We start from the raw sequence: 19284 nt of genomic DNA on the forward strand, positions 1-19284 counted from the left end.
CCTCCAGGTTTGGCCTGCTTTGGCCCTTGCCTGTCATACTTTCTTGGGGCTCCCCTCAACTCTAAGATTGGATGGCATCTCCTGTCTTTCAGCCTTTCCTCTGACACATCTTACCTCTATCCACCCTCCATTTCTGTCTGCCAGAAGTCGGATAGCTCTCATCACCGTGAATGTGATCAGGTTTCCCCCGCTCCTGGTTTCCAAAGATCATCTCCTGCTGGGTCTCAGCTCAGAGTCAACTTGGTTCTGCAGCCTCGCTACCGGAAGCGGAACTGCCCCGAACCCCCTCTGTCAGTGGTGACTTTTCCTGGGTGAGGTCAGGCACTGGAAGACTTGGTAGGCAACATTCACTGTGGGGCTTCTCACGTACATTCCTCAGACGACGGGGATGGGAAGCGTCCTCCCCCCAGCCCAACTCAGGGACTTCAATTCTGGGTTAGAGAAAAAGACAAATTTGACTCTCAACATTTGTCAGGCTCCAGGGAAGCCGTATGTGTAATGGAGCTATTCTAGATCTCTCTTTGTCAAACTGAGTGTTTACTGTGGGCTCCCTTACAGCGCCCTGCCACCCCCCCACCTGTCCCCCCCCAGAACCAGTCTACAAACAAAGCATTTACCCTCCGAGGATTCCTTCCTAATTAAAATTTTACATATACTAAATAAACAAGGGCACTTTTGAAATGTAAATCTGTCATTTTCTAGGCAACTTAAATCAGCTCCACCTACCTTGAGACCGGTCTCTCCTCCCGCACAAAGCCACACGCGTTCCTGGTTCGCCTTGACTCTTGTGCGGCTCACATTCCCTGTGTGCTTAGATCCTGGTGTGGGTTGTTTTTTTTTTTTCCCCTTGAACACTTTCTGCAGTTTAGTTATTTGTTGTAATTATCAAGTTCATTTTTCTCTAATAGATGTGATTAAGTATATTTAGCACTGTGTAATGAGTTTTCTGCCTCGTTGCATCTTAGCTAATAAGGAATTCCTTAGCGGCATCTCTGACAGCTGCTGCGGATCCCAGGCCTGCGCTGCCACAAGAGACCTTTTCCATGAACTGCTAGCATTAGAGAAATTAACTCCATTACACTCACCATAAAATCGAGGCCGAAATTTGATTACTAATAGATCCTCAATTCAACTAGAAACTAAAGAAATGGGGTGGCCAGTGGGGAGGAAGGTAAATGCGTGTGAAATGCCGGTGTGCACATTTTCATCAGTGCATGTGTTCAGAAATTTCCAGCCGTCCCTCCGGTTTATTTCCCGAGCAGGACCAGAGAGCAGTGTGCCAAGCCGATGGTCTTATAACGGTGCGATTCGGTAGGTATGGGGCCGGAAGTCTTTGTTACTGCCGTGATGGTAACACCTGGTCATCGGTGCCTCTGTCCTCACCGAGCTAAGAAACCTCTGGGTGTGTTTTTGGCCACCGAAACTCCTTGCCGTTGTTGCAGGCTGTCCAGATTTGTAAGGCTAAAGTGCTGAGGACAATTAATGATTGGTGAGTGGCTGCTCTGATGTATCGTTGCTTAGCAACAGTCTCTGAATTAAGTCTCTGGAAGGGGGGATACAGGAAGAGACAAGACAGGAAGATGAACTAGGTACCATTTCAATGTGTAGGTGACTCGGCAACACAAAAAGAGTAAAAGATATCTGTAATCATAGAAAAGGCTGAGTGGGGAATGGGGGATAAAGGAAAGAGAAGACAATGTAGCTTCTCTCTTGCTAAATAAAATAAGAAGAAGTGGCAGTTGAACCAGCCCCATTGATGGAAGAGCTCATTCTCTTTCTTTGACACTTTGACTGTGATTCCCACGCAGGGAAGAACTCAGAGAACATTACCCCAAATTCAGCATGATCCTTCAGGGAAGGAAAAGATGGAGAATGGAGCTGTGCCTGATTCTTGAAATCATATGGAACAAGCTTAATTTAGCTTTAATCGGTTTGTACCAGCGAACTAGGATTAACCGGGGGACAGGGCCCAGTTTTGATGAAGCCCTGCTTGCGGAACCAGCCGGATTCGGTGCTCTTGCATACTGATGCTCAGTCTTGCTCCATTTGAAGTAAGGAAGTATCTTGAAGGAGCCAGGCACAGCAAGCATATCCATTTCAATAGATTCAGCTGAGTTTAGACTCTCAGCTGACTAAGATATCACCCTGAACTCCGTGATTTAGTGAGCTGGTTTAGCCCCTGGAAGGCCAGATGAGCAAAAGAAAGTGGAAAAGCAGTAAAAGACCTTGAGCCAGATACTGAGCCTTGTGAAGGGGAGGCCTTATCTACCACTGAGCTCTGTCTGGAGGTCTGCAAAGGTCCAGGGACTCATTACTGTTCGTGAGGGCTGTTTTGCAATTAGTGTTGAAACACTGAGATAAAGGAAGGATATATAGGAATTAAAAACAGATAACGTAAACACTAACAAAGAGGCCTAATCCCCTTGGCTGAGTGTTTTGCATGTTTACCTCTGATCAGAATTCTTAATAATATCGAGTGTGTTGCAATTCAATAAAGATCCCCTAGGAAGAAAGGGGTCGATTCTCAGGATTAAAAAAAAACAGAACAAAATGAGAAAAACAGAAACAGAAAAACTTATACGTTCTATTACTTTAAAAACAAAAAATTCGGAGACTACGGAATAGCCAGTAAGCTACACAGGAAGGTTTTGTTTTGGTTTAGTTTGGTTCAGATCACCTCTGGGCATAATTCAGTCTCCCATGATCTAGTGATTGGAAGGGTATCTCCAGGGCTCAGAAAGCAGATTTTCTGTCTCCACCTGTGACTTTTTTTCTCTCTGAAGAACGGTGGTGGCCATCAAGAAAGTCTTTGCCCTCGTGGCCCGAAGTTCCTCATTGGAGAAAGGAGGCTGATAACCACCTCTGATTCGTGCCTACTACCCATAAAGGGCTCACCGTCACAACAGAGCACTGTATTTTCAGGACAATGTATAATTATATGGGGAAAAGCCAAAAATGATGGCTAGCACATGATACTAGCATGTATAATAGCGTTCTGTCTGGCAGCCAATGGCTCCCGTTGCAGTGTCGTAAGCTCCGAGTGCTTTGTGCTTCTGTGTCCCCACCCCCAGCTCTCATGCTCCGGTTGTCGAGCACCCAGCTTCCCTGCTGGATTGTAAAGTCTGTGAATTCTGGGGGCCTTGTACCTTGCTTTCCACTGACCGTTGTATCCCTGGCCCAGTGCAGACTCGGCTACTCGGAACTCAGTCCGTGTTGGTTGAATTTGTTACATTAGAGTGTAGCAGTGGTAACCACCCTCCGAGATGACCGCCCATCCTGATATGCACAGCCTTACGTAATCCCTCCCTTTCAATACGGGCTAGACTCGGTGACTTGCTTCTGACGGAGAGAACGAGGGGGACGGTTAGTTCATCAGAGGCAATGCGGCTACTTGCTTCTCTTTCTTTCCGGACCACTCACTGGGGGAAAGCCACCTGCCGTGTTGTGAGCCACCGAGGCCTCCAGCACCAACTGCCACGCCAATGACCTTGGAAGTGTGTCTTCCAGCCCAAATCAAGCCTTGGATGACCGCATCGCATCCTCGTGAGAGACCCGGAACCAGAGCCACCCAACACCCAAGTTCCTGACCCCCCGAAACTACTAGATAATAATGCTCATTGTTGTAAGTCCTGAATTGGGGGGGTAATGTATTACACAGCAGTGAATAACGAATGCAGTGGCTGATTGCCAGAAGCATCACTTCATCCACTTAGTAGGTATTTGTTGAATGCTAGCTCTGCCAGGGGTTGTGCTAGATGCTGGGGATACCAGGACAGATGAAGCCTTTGAGGAACTTGCAGTAATGACCCACCATCCATGCAAGTGCAGTGGGCATACAGAGGAGGGAGTCGGAATGGGGGGAGCCATAAAACGGACAGAGTCGTCTCGTATGTAGCCCCCTGGCCTCCCAGCACACATACATCACAGAAAATACTTCTTCCTAACCATACCTTGACGTTTAGACAGTTCCAGTAAACTTTGTTCTGCTCCGCTTCGTGTAGCATTGATTCGTGGTGGAGCTGGTGGGCCATCAGAGAAGAGGGCAGATTATCCTGAGTTCTTGGCTCGGGCTCTGGGAGTCCCATGCTGCATTTGACTCAGAGTGGCTCTTCCTAGTCTATCACTGTGCTTTATTTCTCCCTGGCCTCTCTTGTCACTCACAACCCTATGAACTTGGGGTCTTTTGATTAAAAACGAATTGTTTGATCATCTCTAAAAGAACAAAAAACCCCACGAGATTATTTTAATGCTTCGTACATTTGCTGGCTATATAAATGCACGTTTCACTGTAGCTTGAGGCTGAACATGGCAAGAGGATGAGTCATGTCTTAGGCCTCGCCATGGAATACTTCCATGAAGGCCAAGAAGATAAAGACAGCAGCCAATAAAGCTCTGATACACCGATGGGCAGTCCCAGATCACAGTGGAAGGAACGCACCTTCAGAGGGCCCCTGCTATAATGGCCCTTATAATGACCGATTCATGAAGAGACCCAATCCCAGGACCTCATCCTCTAGGCTACACAGAGCTTGCCCTGTACACGGATGGCCTTGTGTGGCTGCCTGGGCCCTGGGGGTGAGAGGCAGAAGTCACGGAGGGGGAAAATTCACTTGGTAACAAAGAAGCACCTCTGCCGGGCCCGGGTCCTCTCCCTTTGTAAAGGGGATGGGGCTCAGGAACAAGAAGAAGGATCGGGCACCAGAGAGCCCCAGTCATACTGTCGAGATGCTCCCGGGTTTCGGGCCGACTCCAAGGAGGAAGAAAGCCGACACATTCTTTTACCGTTTGCCGCAGGCCGCCACGGGAAAGCAATAAAATGCTGAGACCATCCCCTTGCCGGTGTAACTGATTTAAGTGGGAAAAGGGAGACAGTCTAGCAGAGACACCAGAGATTCCTGGGCTCTTCCCCAGCCTCCGCGCCAGCGGGAGAATGACGGAACGGTTGGTCGTGGTTGGCGTCTTCATTTGCCTCGTCCTCCCCTCGAAAAAAAAATCCTTCCTTTGTACGCTGCCACCGTGTTGAGTTTGGTGGTGCTGGTGGTTGTTTTAAATAGGAGAACTTGTGAAATGAGACTGCATAAAAGATGGACTTGTTTTATATATGGGGGATATTGCCTGTCCTTCAGATCTATGTGTCTCGCTTATGGAATGAACCAAAGTAGGACAGATAAACTAATATTTTGTATAAGCTCAGCCAGACAATACAGATGATAAAGATGTTTCATCTTCTTATGCATGCAGAAAATATGAAAAATCGTAGTTTACACATATTTGCTCAATTCAAGTGTAAAATTGGGCCCCTCGATTGCCCTGGGCCACAGTGGCTGTGTTAAGGAAGCTCGATTTACCTTGCAGCCGAGTGAAAAATGATCAGAATATTAGACTCATCTAGCCCACATTAAGGAGCCATTGCATTTCCCGACAATTTTATGCTATCTCAATATGAAAACAGAGCAATTTCAACTCATATCAGGTTATGATCGGCAATTACAGTTGCATAATTCACCTAGGCGCCTCTACGCAGGGCCTTTATTTTCCCTCTTGGTGACATTCCTGAGAAAGTGCCTGATAAAAATGTCATATATCATCCCAGCTTTAGAACTCGTGAGGGGGTAATCTGCCATGGCTTGCTGAGCCCATATTCATCACTGGATTTTTGACTTGGAGGGGTCATGGCACTTATAATTTCCTGTTTGTTATTGTCCTCGGCAGCCCTGACAAGGGCTGTAAACGCGGGTTGGAGGCGGTGGTTAAGCGCCGTTCCGGTGGGGCTCATCACCAGCAATAACCGCGCGTGGCTGTGGCTCGTGCTGTAGTCGGCCGTTTCGAAGATAATTAGATTTGATGTCAACATTTCTTTATCACCTGCATCCTTTTGTGCATCTGTGTGTCGAGTTGTTATTTCCGGATTTATTAGCACCCTCAGAGCTACTCTCTGTCTGTCAGCCTCTGTGCTGTTTGTGTTGACAGTTGTAAAGTTAATTACTAGTACTAATGAGCATCGGGCTTTTGGTGGACATGGCGTTTTGGACATTTAAAACTATAATTAGTTTTTTTTTTTTCTTTGTGTAACGCTTCAGTACAGAAAAAAGTGTTCGGGGGGGGGAAAATACCTTCCTTCCACTCCATTTTGACATTCTGTGTGCAGTCAACTTATCTTTTATTCAGAGGCTCCAAAAATTCAGTTCTGTTTATTTTTAAAATAGACTTCTTTGCATTGTAACTCCATGAATAATTTCTTTTGTTCCTTATTTCTCTTCCAGCTTGATAATGTGACCGTTCCGTGTGCCTTGAGAATTAAGGATAGTGATGGTGGAATGATGAAAAAAAATGTGCTGGATTGAATGCTGACCTCCACCCAACCAGGCTGCAAAATCTCCACTTAGACCTCTTCCTCTTTTCAAATCTTAACTCTGGGCTCACGCAAAAGAGTCCATGAATGAAGAAGAGTAGAGAAAATTAAAAGAGGAATCAATGGTTCCCTGGGTGGCTGGTCCCTAATAGTAATAGCGAGTACTTACACAGCGTTCATTCCGTGCCGAGAATCGTGCTAAGCTCTTTATACCAGAGTCCCTTGCTCAGTCCTTACCACCAGCCTAAGAGGTCTATACTGCCATCTTCATGGTACAGATGGGGAAACTGAGACTTGGGACGGGGAAGGAACTTACCCAGGGCCTAACAACTAGGCAGTTGTGTTGGGATTTGAACCCATCAAGGCAGCTCAAAGCCTGTGCTCGGAACTACTATGCTGTAGACACCGAGTACGCTTTCAAGAAAAATTAGCAGACCCCTGGGGCATGTATTCTAGAACAACAAAGAGCAATCACTTACTAAATCAGATGGGTTCATTTGTATTTCACTCCCAGTCATAGAGGGACGCTGGCTTCAGTGTAATGGCAATTATCTGTGGCATGTACTTAATGGAGGGATTTTGTTTGGTCTGTTGCGGCAGCAAAGCACCACTCCCTTGCTGCTATTCATATTTACTTTCTATTCATCATTATCTGCCATTTTGCTAAATAACTAGCCTTCCCGGACATAAATCATCCATAAAAATACTCTGGCTCAGAGAAAATTTCGCCCTGGCACTGCAATGATGAGATAACCATTTTCATCTCTTGTTGAAGCATTGAGATTTATTGGCTTTCGATGGGCAACAGACCAGGCATCACTCTCTGCTAAACAGACTCCCACTTGCATTTATTCTTATTGCATTTAGTGATTCAAAATGGAGCTCTCGGAATCCCTCGAGGGTCCATTCCCAGCCTGGGTGGGGTGTTATTACTTTATATTAGATAAGGGAAGGACACACAAAGAAACATGTGGTGATTCGGATGATTTTTTATTTCCGTTTAGCAGTGATGACAGAATGTCATAGTGAAATGACTTCAAAAGTCATTTTTCCCCACTGCCCTGGTTCTGCAGCCTTGTCCCTTGAGGGCTCTTCCATTGTACAGTGTTATTAATTCTGCTAACTTTCAGACTTCATTGCTGACAACAGGCCTCTTGGCTTTCGCAGCCTATTACATTAAATTTCCCATCAAACCATGTCAGCCTCTGAGGTCACAGATTTCGAGAGAAGCTTTAGATATTTTGCCATCTGACTTCACGGGCAGGTGTTTTCTAAATTGCTTTTAGGTTTGTTTTTCCAGTGTCAGAAATCAGATTGAACCTATTTAAAAAAACTCAGACAGTGAGCGCTCATCAGGATAAGAACAAAGCGGAGTTTGAGGCACGCCTGAACTGGAGCGTGTGTGCGTGCGTGTGTGTGTGTGTGTGTGCACACGTGGACCTGTGTGCGCGTGCACTTGTATTTCGGTTGACCTTTCCAAGGGAAAGCAAAGCCTTCCAACCAGACTTCATCCCCGACCCCACCCGGTGAGTAGAGTGTCTTGTTGACGACCTGTTTTTCTAACACTTACTGAAGCCCCCAAAGACGGTGTGGCTGCCCTGGTGAACAGAGCTGTGCGCCGCTGACCTTGGTTTTGGAGGGATCTGTGAAACCGTGGAGTGGCATTAGAAGGTCACTCCGGGCAGCCCAGCGAAATGATTGTGGACCTGGTTGAGGGCTAGCATGTCCTCACGTGGGATCCTCGAGCGAGTTTCTGGTGGCCATAAAAATGCAGTGTTTCTGTAATGCGTTAGTTTGGGCCTGCTGTTGTGGGATTCCAATCAAGGAAATGCAGAAACCTTCCTCCCCAGCAACATGGCCACAGGCACCACGGTGCTGTCGGAATTACATTTGGAAGGAAGCCTGTGGAGGAAAATGGAACCGGGGGCTCCATTTAAAAACAGAAGAGAAGCAAACGAGCTGTTGTTTTTTAAGCCGTCCGTCAGCTCGTGAAAATGATTACAAATCATTTGGCACACCCAGTGTACCCTCACAATCATTATTGATTATTAGTTGCAGTTAATATTTCTGCTCGAAAAATGACAGCGTTAAAAGCTCCCCCGTCGCAGTTTGGATTTACAGGCCTGGCACTTAGCAGCCTTTGGGTCTCTTCACTGAGTACCGGATGTGTGCTTGGGAGGGAGGGAAAGTGACAGGCCTTGGGAGTCGAGGAGGAGGGAGGACACACTCCCTGGCTTCCTCGGTGATAGGTGTTAAACACTTGGGTGCAGGAGGCGACAAGAGCTTGGGTGCCTTGCCAGAAACACTGCCCTTCATGCTGGCCCTGCCCCCTTTTTCCTTTATCATTTTTAGAGCCTCTGCAGGCTGCTCTTTCCTGAACCTCCCATGAGCCAGCCCTCCATGCAGGAGGAGGTGCTGAACAGGCTGGAGCCAGAGAAGGATGAGGGAGGCGAGGCCGTGTCACTGTTTCCCCTGCTAGCAGCCAGAAGGAGAGAGAATCATTTGTGGCACTCTGGGGACAGTTTTGTCACCCTGACAGTAATGCTGTTATGCGCTGGCTTGACACACAGGATGAATCCATAAAGACAGATAAGTAACTGTGAAAGTGGCTGGGGATCAGGCTGAGTGCCACCACTCACCTGCAGTGACAAATAGATAGTCATGAAGGATTGGAAATCCTGCCCAACACGGAGATCTGTCAGCAAAGAGATGGACCGCAGCCCCGGTGACACAGGCAGCTGGAGGAAAGTGTGCATGTGCACGTGCACGCCCCTGAGGGGGGTGCGAGAGGGTGAACTTCAGAGCCTGGTTTTTGGGGGGGGGGCGGTCAGGCTTTCCGGGGTGGGGGGGAGTGCTGGTGCAGGTGGGGAAAAGGATTTCAGCTCTGCTTTTCTTGGTGAACTGGATTGTGGGTGTTGTGTCTTTTTATTGGTAGGTTCAGGCATATTTGGTTAAGAAGGCTGTGCCTCGTTTCCATTTTCCCTGGAATTTTTTTCATACCAATAGGGGTCCCCATCTGCAAATGAAATGAATCCAAGTTTTGATAGTTAGCAAAATATTACCGCTAAGCTGCTGGTGTCAGAGGCACCCGGCAAAGGGCAGGCGGAAGCAGGGGGCCGCATATTTATCTTTTATGTTGGAATGGTTTGTTTTTTCTGGTTGGGAATCTGCTTTGCTTCAATGGAAGAAATTCTGAGGGACAGCGTTAGAAAAAACAAGCCGTGTGCCGGATCTTACATCTCCCGCTTGGGCTCAAGATCCAAACAGCCCTGCATCCCGCAGTCGTGAATCCCACTGTTGATAGGATGCAGAATTCGCTTTGTTTTCATTATTCTTGAGGTCGCGAATGCCTGGCTGTGCCCTAGGAGATTCCTGGGAAGTTATGGAATAGATTTGAGGTGAAAATATGCGTAAGCGGTGAGAGTAAAAGCTCTTCAGGTCACTGTCAGGCGTTGGGACAGAAGCCTCAAGATGCGGCACTGCCATTTAGAAACTCTTTTCATTCTTTAACCTACCAAGGATATTTTGGCCCCGGGGATACATGTAAATGTACTGAGGACCCAAAGGTTTCAGACAGGAGGGGTCCTGTGTCCTCCGTGCATTTTAGCAGGGGGTGGGAATGGAAGCAAACCAATATCCAAGCATCTGTTTTCTAAAACAGTGGCCAGGATTGTTAGTATTAATAAGCTGGCTCCATGCGGGGTATGGAAAATCATCTATCAAGTCCTTGTTCTGTTTTTAATGTAATGATTTTTTTAAAAAAAAGGACTTAACGGCACCCAGCTCCCCCCCCCCATGAGTCCTCTTACCGTATTCTGTGCTGTCACCTTTGGCCACCTGCCTTTGTCATAGGTGGCAATGTACTTGATCTAGCTCAATTGTACTTACCCTGCTAATTTTGCTCCTGGGAACTTAACAGTAGGGTACTCGTGTGTTTGAAGCACTATTTCCTCCCCGATGGTTGTGCGGAGCTCCAACTGTTACAACTACTGTTACTATTACTACTGTTTGAGGGCCAGGTACTTCGGCATTTACTCCCCTGTCTAGGCAGGCCCTTGCCACTTTGTATTTCTTAGAAAATCCTGGGGCCTGGTTGTTGGTTTTAAGATACTTCGTTTTAGCTTATGATTTTTGGAGGCTAAGACTGTTTTTGGGTAATTCAGCTATAATGAAAACATTTTTTGTTTTGACCCTAGGTGCTCAGTGTGACATGTTTTGACCCTATCATTCTAACCATGATTTAAATTCTGAATTTCCAGAAGCCTTATTAAATATGTCAATTTGTGCACCAGAATGGTAAATGTTCCTGTGAACTTTGACTCCTAAAGGAAACTCTATTTTGAAAGAATAAAAGATTTTCCTGATAAATATGTTCCTCATTTTGGGCTAATACTTTCAGTCTGAATGCTGGAATGGGGAAGGGCCAACCCATTGTCTGACCCCACTTGCTACCTCATTCTGTGATCCTGCGAGATTTTACAACCCCCAGCATTAGATTTTTATTTTGCCAAGATCACTTTCGTAATGGGATAGAAATCTCCCGAGTGCACACCTGATTCTGTAGGCCTGCATGTGAATAAGAAAGAGAGTGAGCCACTCGCTATCACGGGAATGCCAATAACCGTGCCGGATACCCAGCACTCAGTAGGCTGACAGAACTGTGTGGCTGTTTTATTAACTTGGGAGCTAAGGTCACACTCCTTCCCAGGGCCTTTGCCATGAAATGCAAGCCAGGGACCTTGCCCCAGCAGCACATCTCCTCACTTGATTTGCACAGACTCTCCTAAAAGTTGTCTGGCTCCTGCCCACCTGCCTCATGGGATGGCCATGAGGTGGAGGGCGGGGGGTGCACTGCAGACAAGGGGGCACCCCAGCCAGCAAGAGCTTTGTGCTAACACTTGTCACAGTTACTCTTTCTGTTGTCCTTGGCTGCTTCTGCTGCTGTTTGGTGTGTATGCCAACTCCGATCAGGACCCTGGATACCAGCATTTGTCAATAAAAAAGTGTCCCATGATGCTAATTCCCTCCCTCGGTTTTAGCTCCAAACCCACCTCTGTGAGAGCGCTTTGGGAGAGAACTTTCTCCTGTAGGGTTACCTGGTTATTGGCTCTCCCTTTGTTCCCCAGGTCAAACTCTTCAGAGAAAACTGAGCCAGCTTTCGTACTTTCCCAGGAATGGAAAAATTGTTTTGGTAATAAGATACAATTTTAAAAGATCGATGTGCCCAGCCCATTTCGCATCCTGCCCATCATCACGTGGCATTACCTCCACCTCTTCGAAGTCTTCCCCACCGCCCGCCTCTGGTCTGAGTGGTCGTGAGGACCCTTGGTGTGTTTGGAACCCATGGGCTAGCAGCAAACAGCTTTAGAAACGATCAGGAGAAGACCTGGCTCAAAGAACTTACCCAGCCGTGCTCTTTAGAGCTGACTAACCACTTTTGTACACGTACTTTCTCTTGATCCTCTTAATGTGGTGAAGTGAACATGGCGGATAGCAGAGGCCCGATTTTACAGTGGGGCACCTCGGAGGTGGAGAGACCCCACTGCCAAGTGGCTGGGCCACCACTCACCATAGCACTTTTGCGGTCCTGGGATACTCTGGGCGTTGTTTCCCTGAGTCCTTACAGCAGCCCGTGTGCGCTAGGTGGGACAGGTGATGATGTCCCACTTCATAAGTGGGGAAGCTGAAGCTTCAGGAGGCTGACTGGCCTTCTTGGGGACACAGCAGATAATGAGTGACACAGGCGGGAGACGTACCCCGGACCTTCCGCCTCTTAGACCCACATTCCTTCCATTACACCAGGATTAACTCCAACAGTCCAGAAAAATCTCAAGAACAAAGCTACTCTTTAAGTCTCCGTAGAGCCTCACCCTTATAGGATTCCAAATTCCTATGACAGCCAAGCTGTAGTGCCCCAGGGGAAAGCTCCAGAAGGGAAGGTCTCCCTTGGCCGGCTCTTCAGGACCCGACCAGGGAGGGCGTAGCAGAGGGCCCCACACCTAGGGCACGCTTACCCACCAAGTTGGCAACGCGGAGATGCTAAAGATCTAGACCCACATCCAGGCACTGCTCACCTTTTGCTGACTCATGCCCGGAGTGTTTGCAAAGTGCACAGGCTGTAACCCAAAGATGGAGCCGATGTATGGAAGAAGTGTCAGGCGTTGCTAGGGACCAACAGGCAAGGTGTCCCTGTCAGTGGGGACAGAGAGCAGCCGCTGAAGGCGGGAGCCTGCGCCATAGAAACCTCCCATCCTGAAGCGTGTGCTTGGATGGCAGGGGAAGCTGCCACCCATCAGACTGGGCTGCATTTGCAAAGGTCAGGCTTTAATTACATGCACAGTTAAATGGAGATACTGTAGAGAGGTCACACTCATATTTCTTCGGCCTTCATTAATGTTATTGCTCTGTCACTTTCCCTCTCCTTGGGTTTGTAAATGAAAGTTCGTTTAATACATTTAAAAGGATTATTTATTTTTAATTGTTTTACCTCTGGAGGGAGAGGTTACTTTTTTTTTTTTTTAAGTAGTTAAAAAAAAAAAACGAAAACCAACTTTGCCTATGCATTTCTTGCTAATTTATTTCAAACCCTGTGCTTTTTATAGTCTTATCTACTAATGCTTTTGATTAAAACACAAGCAAAAACCAGCCAACACGAACAGGTTGAATGCCACATCTGTGCAGAAGACAGCAGCTCACTTATTTATGGCTCCAAGAAATGGAGCCTAAATTAAGCTAGCTATTGCTGGAGAGTGGATAAGCGGCCATTATGAATTATCCTTAATTATAGCGATTTCCTAAACTAATAAACCTGCTAAATCTTTATTGCAAAGGTTAGTTTACGCAGTGCATATAAAATCCGCATGTGCTCCGCATCAGCCACCAGCTGTCTGACAGTGGGTTTGCGATTTTAGTGAGTGTTCACATAAATTTTATGTTGGTTATATTAACAGTCAGTCCATATCACTACCCACAGATGCCAGTAGACATAAAAATTGCTCTCTAGTGAGCCTAAATATCCCTAGAAGCTAGTTGTGTCTAATGTTCCATGTAGTATTTGTACGTGAAAGCACCAGATTGGAGGGTTATTTACAGATGAATATTTCAATCCAGTTAGTTCATATAGGCCTACTTAGCCGCCTTTGCTGGTTTATTTGTATGCTAAATAATTCACCAAAGGTTCTTGTTTACTTTCTATAGTAGTTTCTATGAAATGCAAACAAGGGAGCCAACTTTAGGTGTTCAAAAGGCTAAGCAGCTCTGTGTTTAAATGCAGGTCAGAGCAGCAAACGCAGCCTTGCCCATGGGCTGTCACTCAGCTTTCCTTCTTTCTTTCTTTTTTTTTCCGCCTTCCTCCTCCAGATATAACTGGAGCTTGCTGCTTTCATAGGAATTTTTGGCTGGACTATCTTTAGTCTAAATTTATCTTTTTCAGACCTGCTATATGCTACCTCCAGCTTGCACAATTAACCACCCAACGCCAGCAGCAAAGAACACATTCTTGGCTTTGAGAAGCTTCCCCACAGTCCTCTGGGCTGACAAGAATAGGTCAATTCTCTGCTATTGAAATGCCCTTGTTTTCTCCCCCCCCCCTTTTTTCCTTTTCTATTTCTTTTTCTTTCTTTTCTCTCCCACGATTTTTTTTTTTTCTGGTGCATTTCCAAATCTCAAGGTTTGAAAGGACAGCAAATAGGACCTTTCTCTTTTCCTGGAAAGCCCCGAGCCAGCCCGACCTCTGTCACCCTGAAGGACAGAGGAGCCAAGTCCAGCTCTAAATGATGTAGCCTTAGCAGCCCTCAGAATATCTGTTCACCTGAGTGGGAAGGATCATTGTTTTCTAGCGAGGTGACAGTTACCTGGCCCTATTGTTCACATGTCCCCATGGCTCCGTTTGTATGTGAGAAATATCTGTCTGCCCCTACATTTTGCAAATGTTTATGATCCTAAACATTTGCCCCTAAAGAGGTTGGAAAATAGCCTCCTTCATTTTCAGCCCGGCGCTGCCAAGATCATGAGAGAGTTCAATAGCAGTGCTAACTTTTTATTTAATAATATTGATTTTATCATTTTTACTACTTACAATGGGGATTGGTCGGCTGATAGTTATTTGACCTCCCTTTGTGCATGGCTGTGGAGTGCTTCGTGAAAGCTATTGACATATATCTTTCTTCCCCCACCCCTCTTCCAGTGGCCCATCTCGGCAAATAATATTGAGATGCAGTAACTGTTCCCTGATATTGATTTCAGATTGTGTTCATCACACCCTTCCCGGGGCCAGGCGAAGAGCAGCAGCCCCAGTTCTGTAAACCCTTGACTGCTGCAGGCTGAAGCATCATTTCCATCTTCCAAGCAAGAATATCAACCATATATGTTTCAAAAAAAAAAAAATTACCCAGGAAAATGAAAGCATGTTTTGATCTTGATTATTTTTTACACATACATCATTAAACTGATCTCTTCAGTTTTATGTGGGCTTTTTCTGTAATTTTTTTTTTTTCTTAAGGAATACTAGAAGATCCGTGGTTCCCTGAGCTGGTAAGAGGAACTCTGATTACATTTTAAGCTGCTGGGATTCAGAGTTTGGCACACTCGGCCAGACCCAGGGCCTCTTTGACCTTCGGTTCTCAGCCAGCTGGGGCCGTTCTCACCACCTGGGCCTAAAAAAAAAAAAAAAAGTTCCATGTTTTGCGTCCGTTGAGATGGCAGCACATTTAAAAGAACCCGAGGTTTAACATTCAGGGAGCAGTCAGCCTAATCCAGTGATTATAATCACGTTTATCCATAGGAAGGACATGACACGTAGTCTGGGCGGATTTGCATACTCATCAAGAAAAACACCAAGCACAGAGCAAATAATACTGGAATCCTAAGTTTTATAGGCAAAAAAAAAAAAAAAAAAAAATGCCAATAGAGAATCTGCACCAGGAGTGATTATATCTGAGTGATGGGACTGTGGGTTATTTATTTTGTCTTCTTCGGGCGTTTCTACATTTTCCAAATTTTCTTTTGTGGTTAGAAAAAAATCCCCACTCAGAAGTGTTATTTTTGAAAATGGAGAGGTTAGTAGAAGGATTGGAACTCTCCAGAAGATCCCCGACCACCAGAGGGGATGCGTTAGCCGAGGCGGAGATGGACTCACTGGCGCGCTAATCTCGACTCCAAGAGAAGCAGGACAGACACGGCTCCTGTCGCAGTGCGCCTGCTAGTTCTTACTTGGTGAGGCCACTGGGGACGGCGCTAGACTTCGCCACTGAAGCGTAAGCACGGAAGGGTCAGGAAAGAGGGCTCTGGAATGAGACAGGCCTGGGTTTGATTCGTGGTTCTTTCTTTCACCAGCCATGACTTCGAGCAAGTGACTTAACGTTCTCTATACCTCAGTGTGCTCGTCTGGAGAATGGGTTATTGAGAGGCTTAAATGCCACAGGATGTGTAAGCTTATAACGCACTTCCTGGCGTCTAGTAAGCAGTCAGTAAATGGTAATTTGCATTGCTGGCATCTGTATAGCAATTTCCTCATCAAACCGGAGCCATAATGGGAATTCGCACAGTCGCAGTCCACAGAATGGTGACTTTTTTTTTTCCTCTCTAAGCCCAACTGGGACTCAATTAAGATCTATCCAGTGTCTAATACATGTCAGATTTCCAGGACAAACCTGATTTCGTAGAGCACTCTTTGATTAGAGGCAATTCATTTTTAAGTGCATGTCGAAACGAAATTTTGGCTGACTACTTTTGTGAGGCTTTTTAGAGAAATAAATGTTTCTCTCAGGAAAAGAAGTTACAGGTCTTTAATTATGGTTCTGAAAAATAGGATCACCATCCAGATCATTCTTTGGCATAGAACGTACCCCTCCCCCAAACACAGGCACATGCACAGTGAGCGCATACCACCCCCCTTCTCCTGCAAGAATTCTTCCAGAGCAATGCTAGAAAACGTAACAGGAGCCTTTAGAATATTACCTTATTTTTTGTGGCAGGGCCAGTTGTGCTTTTCTCGAGCATTTTCCATTTGTGTGGTCGGAAGCACAGCCCGATACCTCGGGTGGCGTCGGACCCTTCCCTGCAGGCAGCCATCTTCAGGGCTGAAAGCAGAGCATAAAAAGCAGCTAAATTAGAGCCTTTACACAGTTGCTGGAACTGGCTTAATGAGAGACAGCGAACATTTTGCAGGCTACTGAACTTCTGAAATGTGACAATCCAAGCAAATGAAATCATGGTACCTTTCATTGTAGTTTAATTGGACTCAAACTTGGCACGAGGGGCCGCTGAAAGCTGTATTCAATGAGATAGACAGGAATTGTACAACAGCTAATTCAGCCCACACAACACATCTTACAACTGTCCAAGCTCCGCACCGCGCTCAGGACTGACTCTCGCGGTCAAGAGAGAGAGAACGGCCGTGCATAATAGCCAAGATGAGAAGGCAGACCCAGGCCTGGCATGGTGAATGGCATACCTGTCACCGTGAGTTATGCACTTGAAATAACTCAGCTTCGTGGCAGCCGGTCCAGGCCAATTTATTTTAAAGAGGCAAAAAGGAGTGAAACAAACTTGGGCCCTATCTTCTGCCTGGTAGGGTGTCAAGATATCAGTGTCAAGGAGTCCTCTCACCCGAAGGGCGAGGGTGAGTTGAGCATAAACACGAACAAGGAGAGAAATAGGCACAGGCCTCCCGTTGAGTGGAGCGGAATGGGAATCCCGGTCGAGTAACCCAAAAAGCAGGAAATTACCCGAGCTGTCAGGAAGGGGACCAAAATCCTGTCAAGCAACACTAAAGGGAATGGGAACTATGGGAGGGGAAAGGTACATTGGGAGGGGGGATGATGGGAAGACGCAGATCATTTTAGGATGGGCACATCTCCCGAGCGCAGAGGCCCTGGAAAGTTCAGAAGGGGATCTTGGCTTCCTCATTCTGTTCGCGCGTTGTACGAGTGCTCCCCCGCCCGCCCCGGGTTGAAACGGACTGTGTAATTTTAGCCTCTTCTGGTCTAACCATCCCACCTACCACTCCAGTCCACGTCGGCTGTTGTTATAGCTCCTGGGTTAGCCAGTAAGGCTAGGAGAGTGGACAAATTGGGTGCCTGCATGTAACAGGCCATCCTGGACATTGATTTTTGAAGGTTCATTAGATAAATGCTGACATCACAGATTGATGTCTCTTTAAACCAGTACCTAGCGCAGGACCATCGAGGGAATCAAAAATATTGATGTAACATGTTTGAGCAGAAGGCTCACTGGAGAATTCCCCTGCCTAAATGGGATCCATCAATTTAGGCTTTCTTTAATTATTCTAATTTCTGTGTACCGCATCAGGCGGGGAGTTTGTCTGCAGGAACTGGTTTTTATGGGGAACGCTGCTCCCACTTTAGGGGCAAAGGAAGGCCAGACAGGGGGGCGCATGTCTATTTTTCATTGTTGTTTGAGCTGCTGTTTAGTAATTAAAATTTTTGATCAGAGCCTAATTTTCCCATACAGTGTGGCCATGGAATTGACAAGGGACTGATTAATGGGCCGACCCTGGGGCCAGGAGGCTGCTAGGTTGTTCTCTTGTGGAAGGCATGCTGGCAAAATAAAGTTGATGGTTTTGTTTGTGTTTAACCCTTCACCTTGGCACTATCAATACATTGAAGACATCATTTGTATCTGCAAGTGTTTCTTTAATTAAGACCTTCTAAAAATCTTTCCTATTGATTCATTCCATTATCCTATTGATTAACTGCAGTGGATCATGTACTTGGTCTTCAGTGGAAGGCAACAGTCTCGGCCGTCTGTCATGACTACAGATGCAGACCACAGGCAGCTAGCATCCAGCGCCCAGGGCTGGCAGGAGTGTCTTGCGTTCTAATGAGGCGTCGGCGGTGGCTCGGTGGGGCTCGCTGAACACCACCGAGAAAGCCGGTTGTCTCCTGCTGGAGGGGTGGCCAAGCATAAAGCATTCCTCCCAGTTATTTATACTGCAGCCGCTTAGCGAGCAGTATGCAGAGATGGGGTTGCTTGCGGGGGCGGGAGCCTGGCAGGCTTGCGTGGGGGATGGGGATGGAGGAGTCTGCTCTGCATCTGAATTTGGAAATCTCGAGCTTTGAAACAAAAGCAAACTCAGAAATGTAGATGCCAGGCTTGGTTCCTGGACAGCCTGTCCATCTTCCTTTGCCCGGGCTCTAGCTTTGCCCCTGCCCTTATGTTAATCAGCCTGCTCACCAGACTGGCTACAGGTGCCACAATGGGCTTCCTGTTTTAGAGGAGCTCCCCTCTGCCTGGTTCAGAAGGAACAGCTGGCCGCTTTTGTACCTTCTGCCGTTGGCCTTGGATCTAAATCATGCCCTGGTATTAAACGTTAAGAAACCCGTGACTGAATTAGCTCTTAAACTTTGTGTTTTGAAATAGTCCTTAATATTGACAGTCACAAAAAATGATTCTGGCTGGGGTTTGAGGACAGAAGGACTTTGGTATTGTGAGATGTGCAAAATCACATGAGATCTTGCGCTCAAAAAAGAACAGAAAGCACTCAGCACATAGTAGGGGCTTGCTCAATACATCAGTAATCGTTGACTTGCCTGCAGTTCCTTTTTCTCCCTCCCATACACGTCTGGTTGCATCCCCATGCCTTCATCCTGCAAACAGGCCAGAGCAGATGGCTTTCTCAAGAGTCAGGACACCTCTTTACCCAAATGGAATCCAGTAGAAAAGAAACAATGTAGAAGCAGGGCTGATGGACAGGAGACAGATGAAGTTAGGGAGTGAGATGGCTCTCTGCTCTGACTCCATAGCAGGCGGATGAATTAATTTTTACTCTCAGAGCGAGAGGTCCTAAGACTTTGCATCATCACCTCAGCACGGTCATAATGGTCTTCATCTTCATGGTCAAGCTTGGCCTGGGTTTTTCAGTAATGCGTGTGGTCCCTGAGTTCCTGCCAGTGGCGGCTTTGTCCCTGAGA

The 19284-nt window shown here is 46.7% G+C and overlaps 1 protein-coding gene and 1 long non-coding RNA gene across 5 annotated transcripts in view; one reads left to right on the forward strand and one right to left on the reverse strand.

Annotated features, from left to right (window-relative positions):
* FTO (FTO alpha-ketoglutarate dependent dioxygenase) overlaps window positions 1–19284 on the forward strand; it is a 369186-nt gene that overhangs the window by 314266 nt on the left and 35636 nt on the right. The window lies entirely within an intron of this gene.
* LOC148108218 (uncharacterized) lies at window positions 14864–16704 on the reverse strand. 2 transcript variants are annotated; one of them, XR_015728021.1, is made up of 3 exons: window positions 16570–16704; window positions 16310–16431; window positions 14864–15006 (listed from the first exon to the last, which is right to left on the reverse strand). It is a non-coding gene; the product is annotated as an uncharacterized LOC148108218 (long non-coding RNA). The 2 variants fall into 2 exon arrangements; XR_015728022.1 differs by lacking the exon at window positions 14864–15006 and adding an exon at window positions 15101–15636.

Source organism: Ursus americanus, chromosome 21 (assembly GCF_024610735.1).
Source record: "Ursus americanus isolate L20-20 chromosome 21, mUrsAme1.1.p, whole genome shotgun sequence".
NCBI classification, from domain to species: domain Eukaryota; kingdom Metazoa; phylum Chordata; class Mammalia; order Carnivora; family Ursidae; genus Ursus; species Ursus americanus.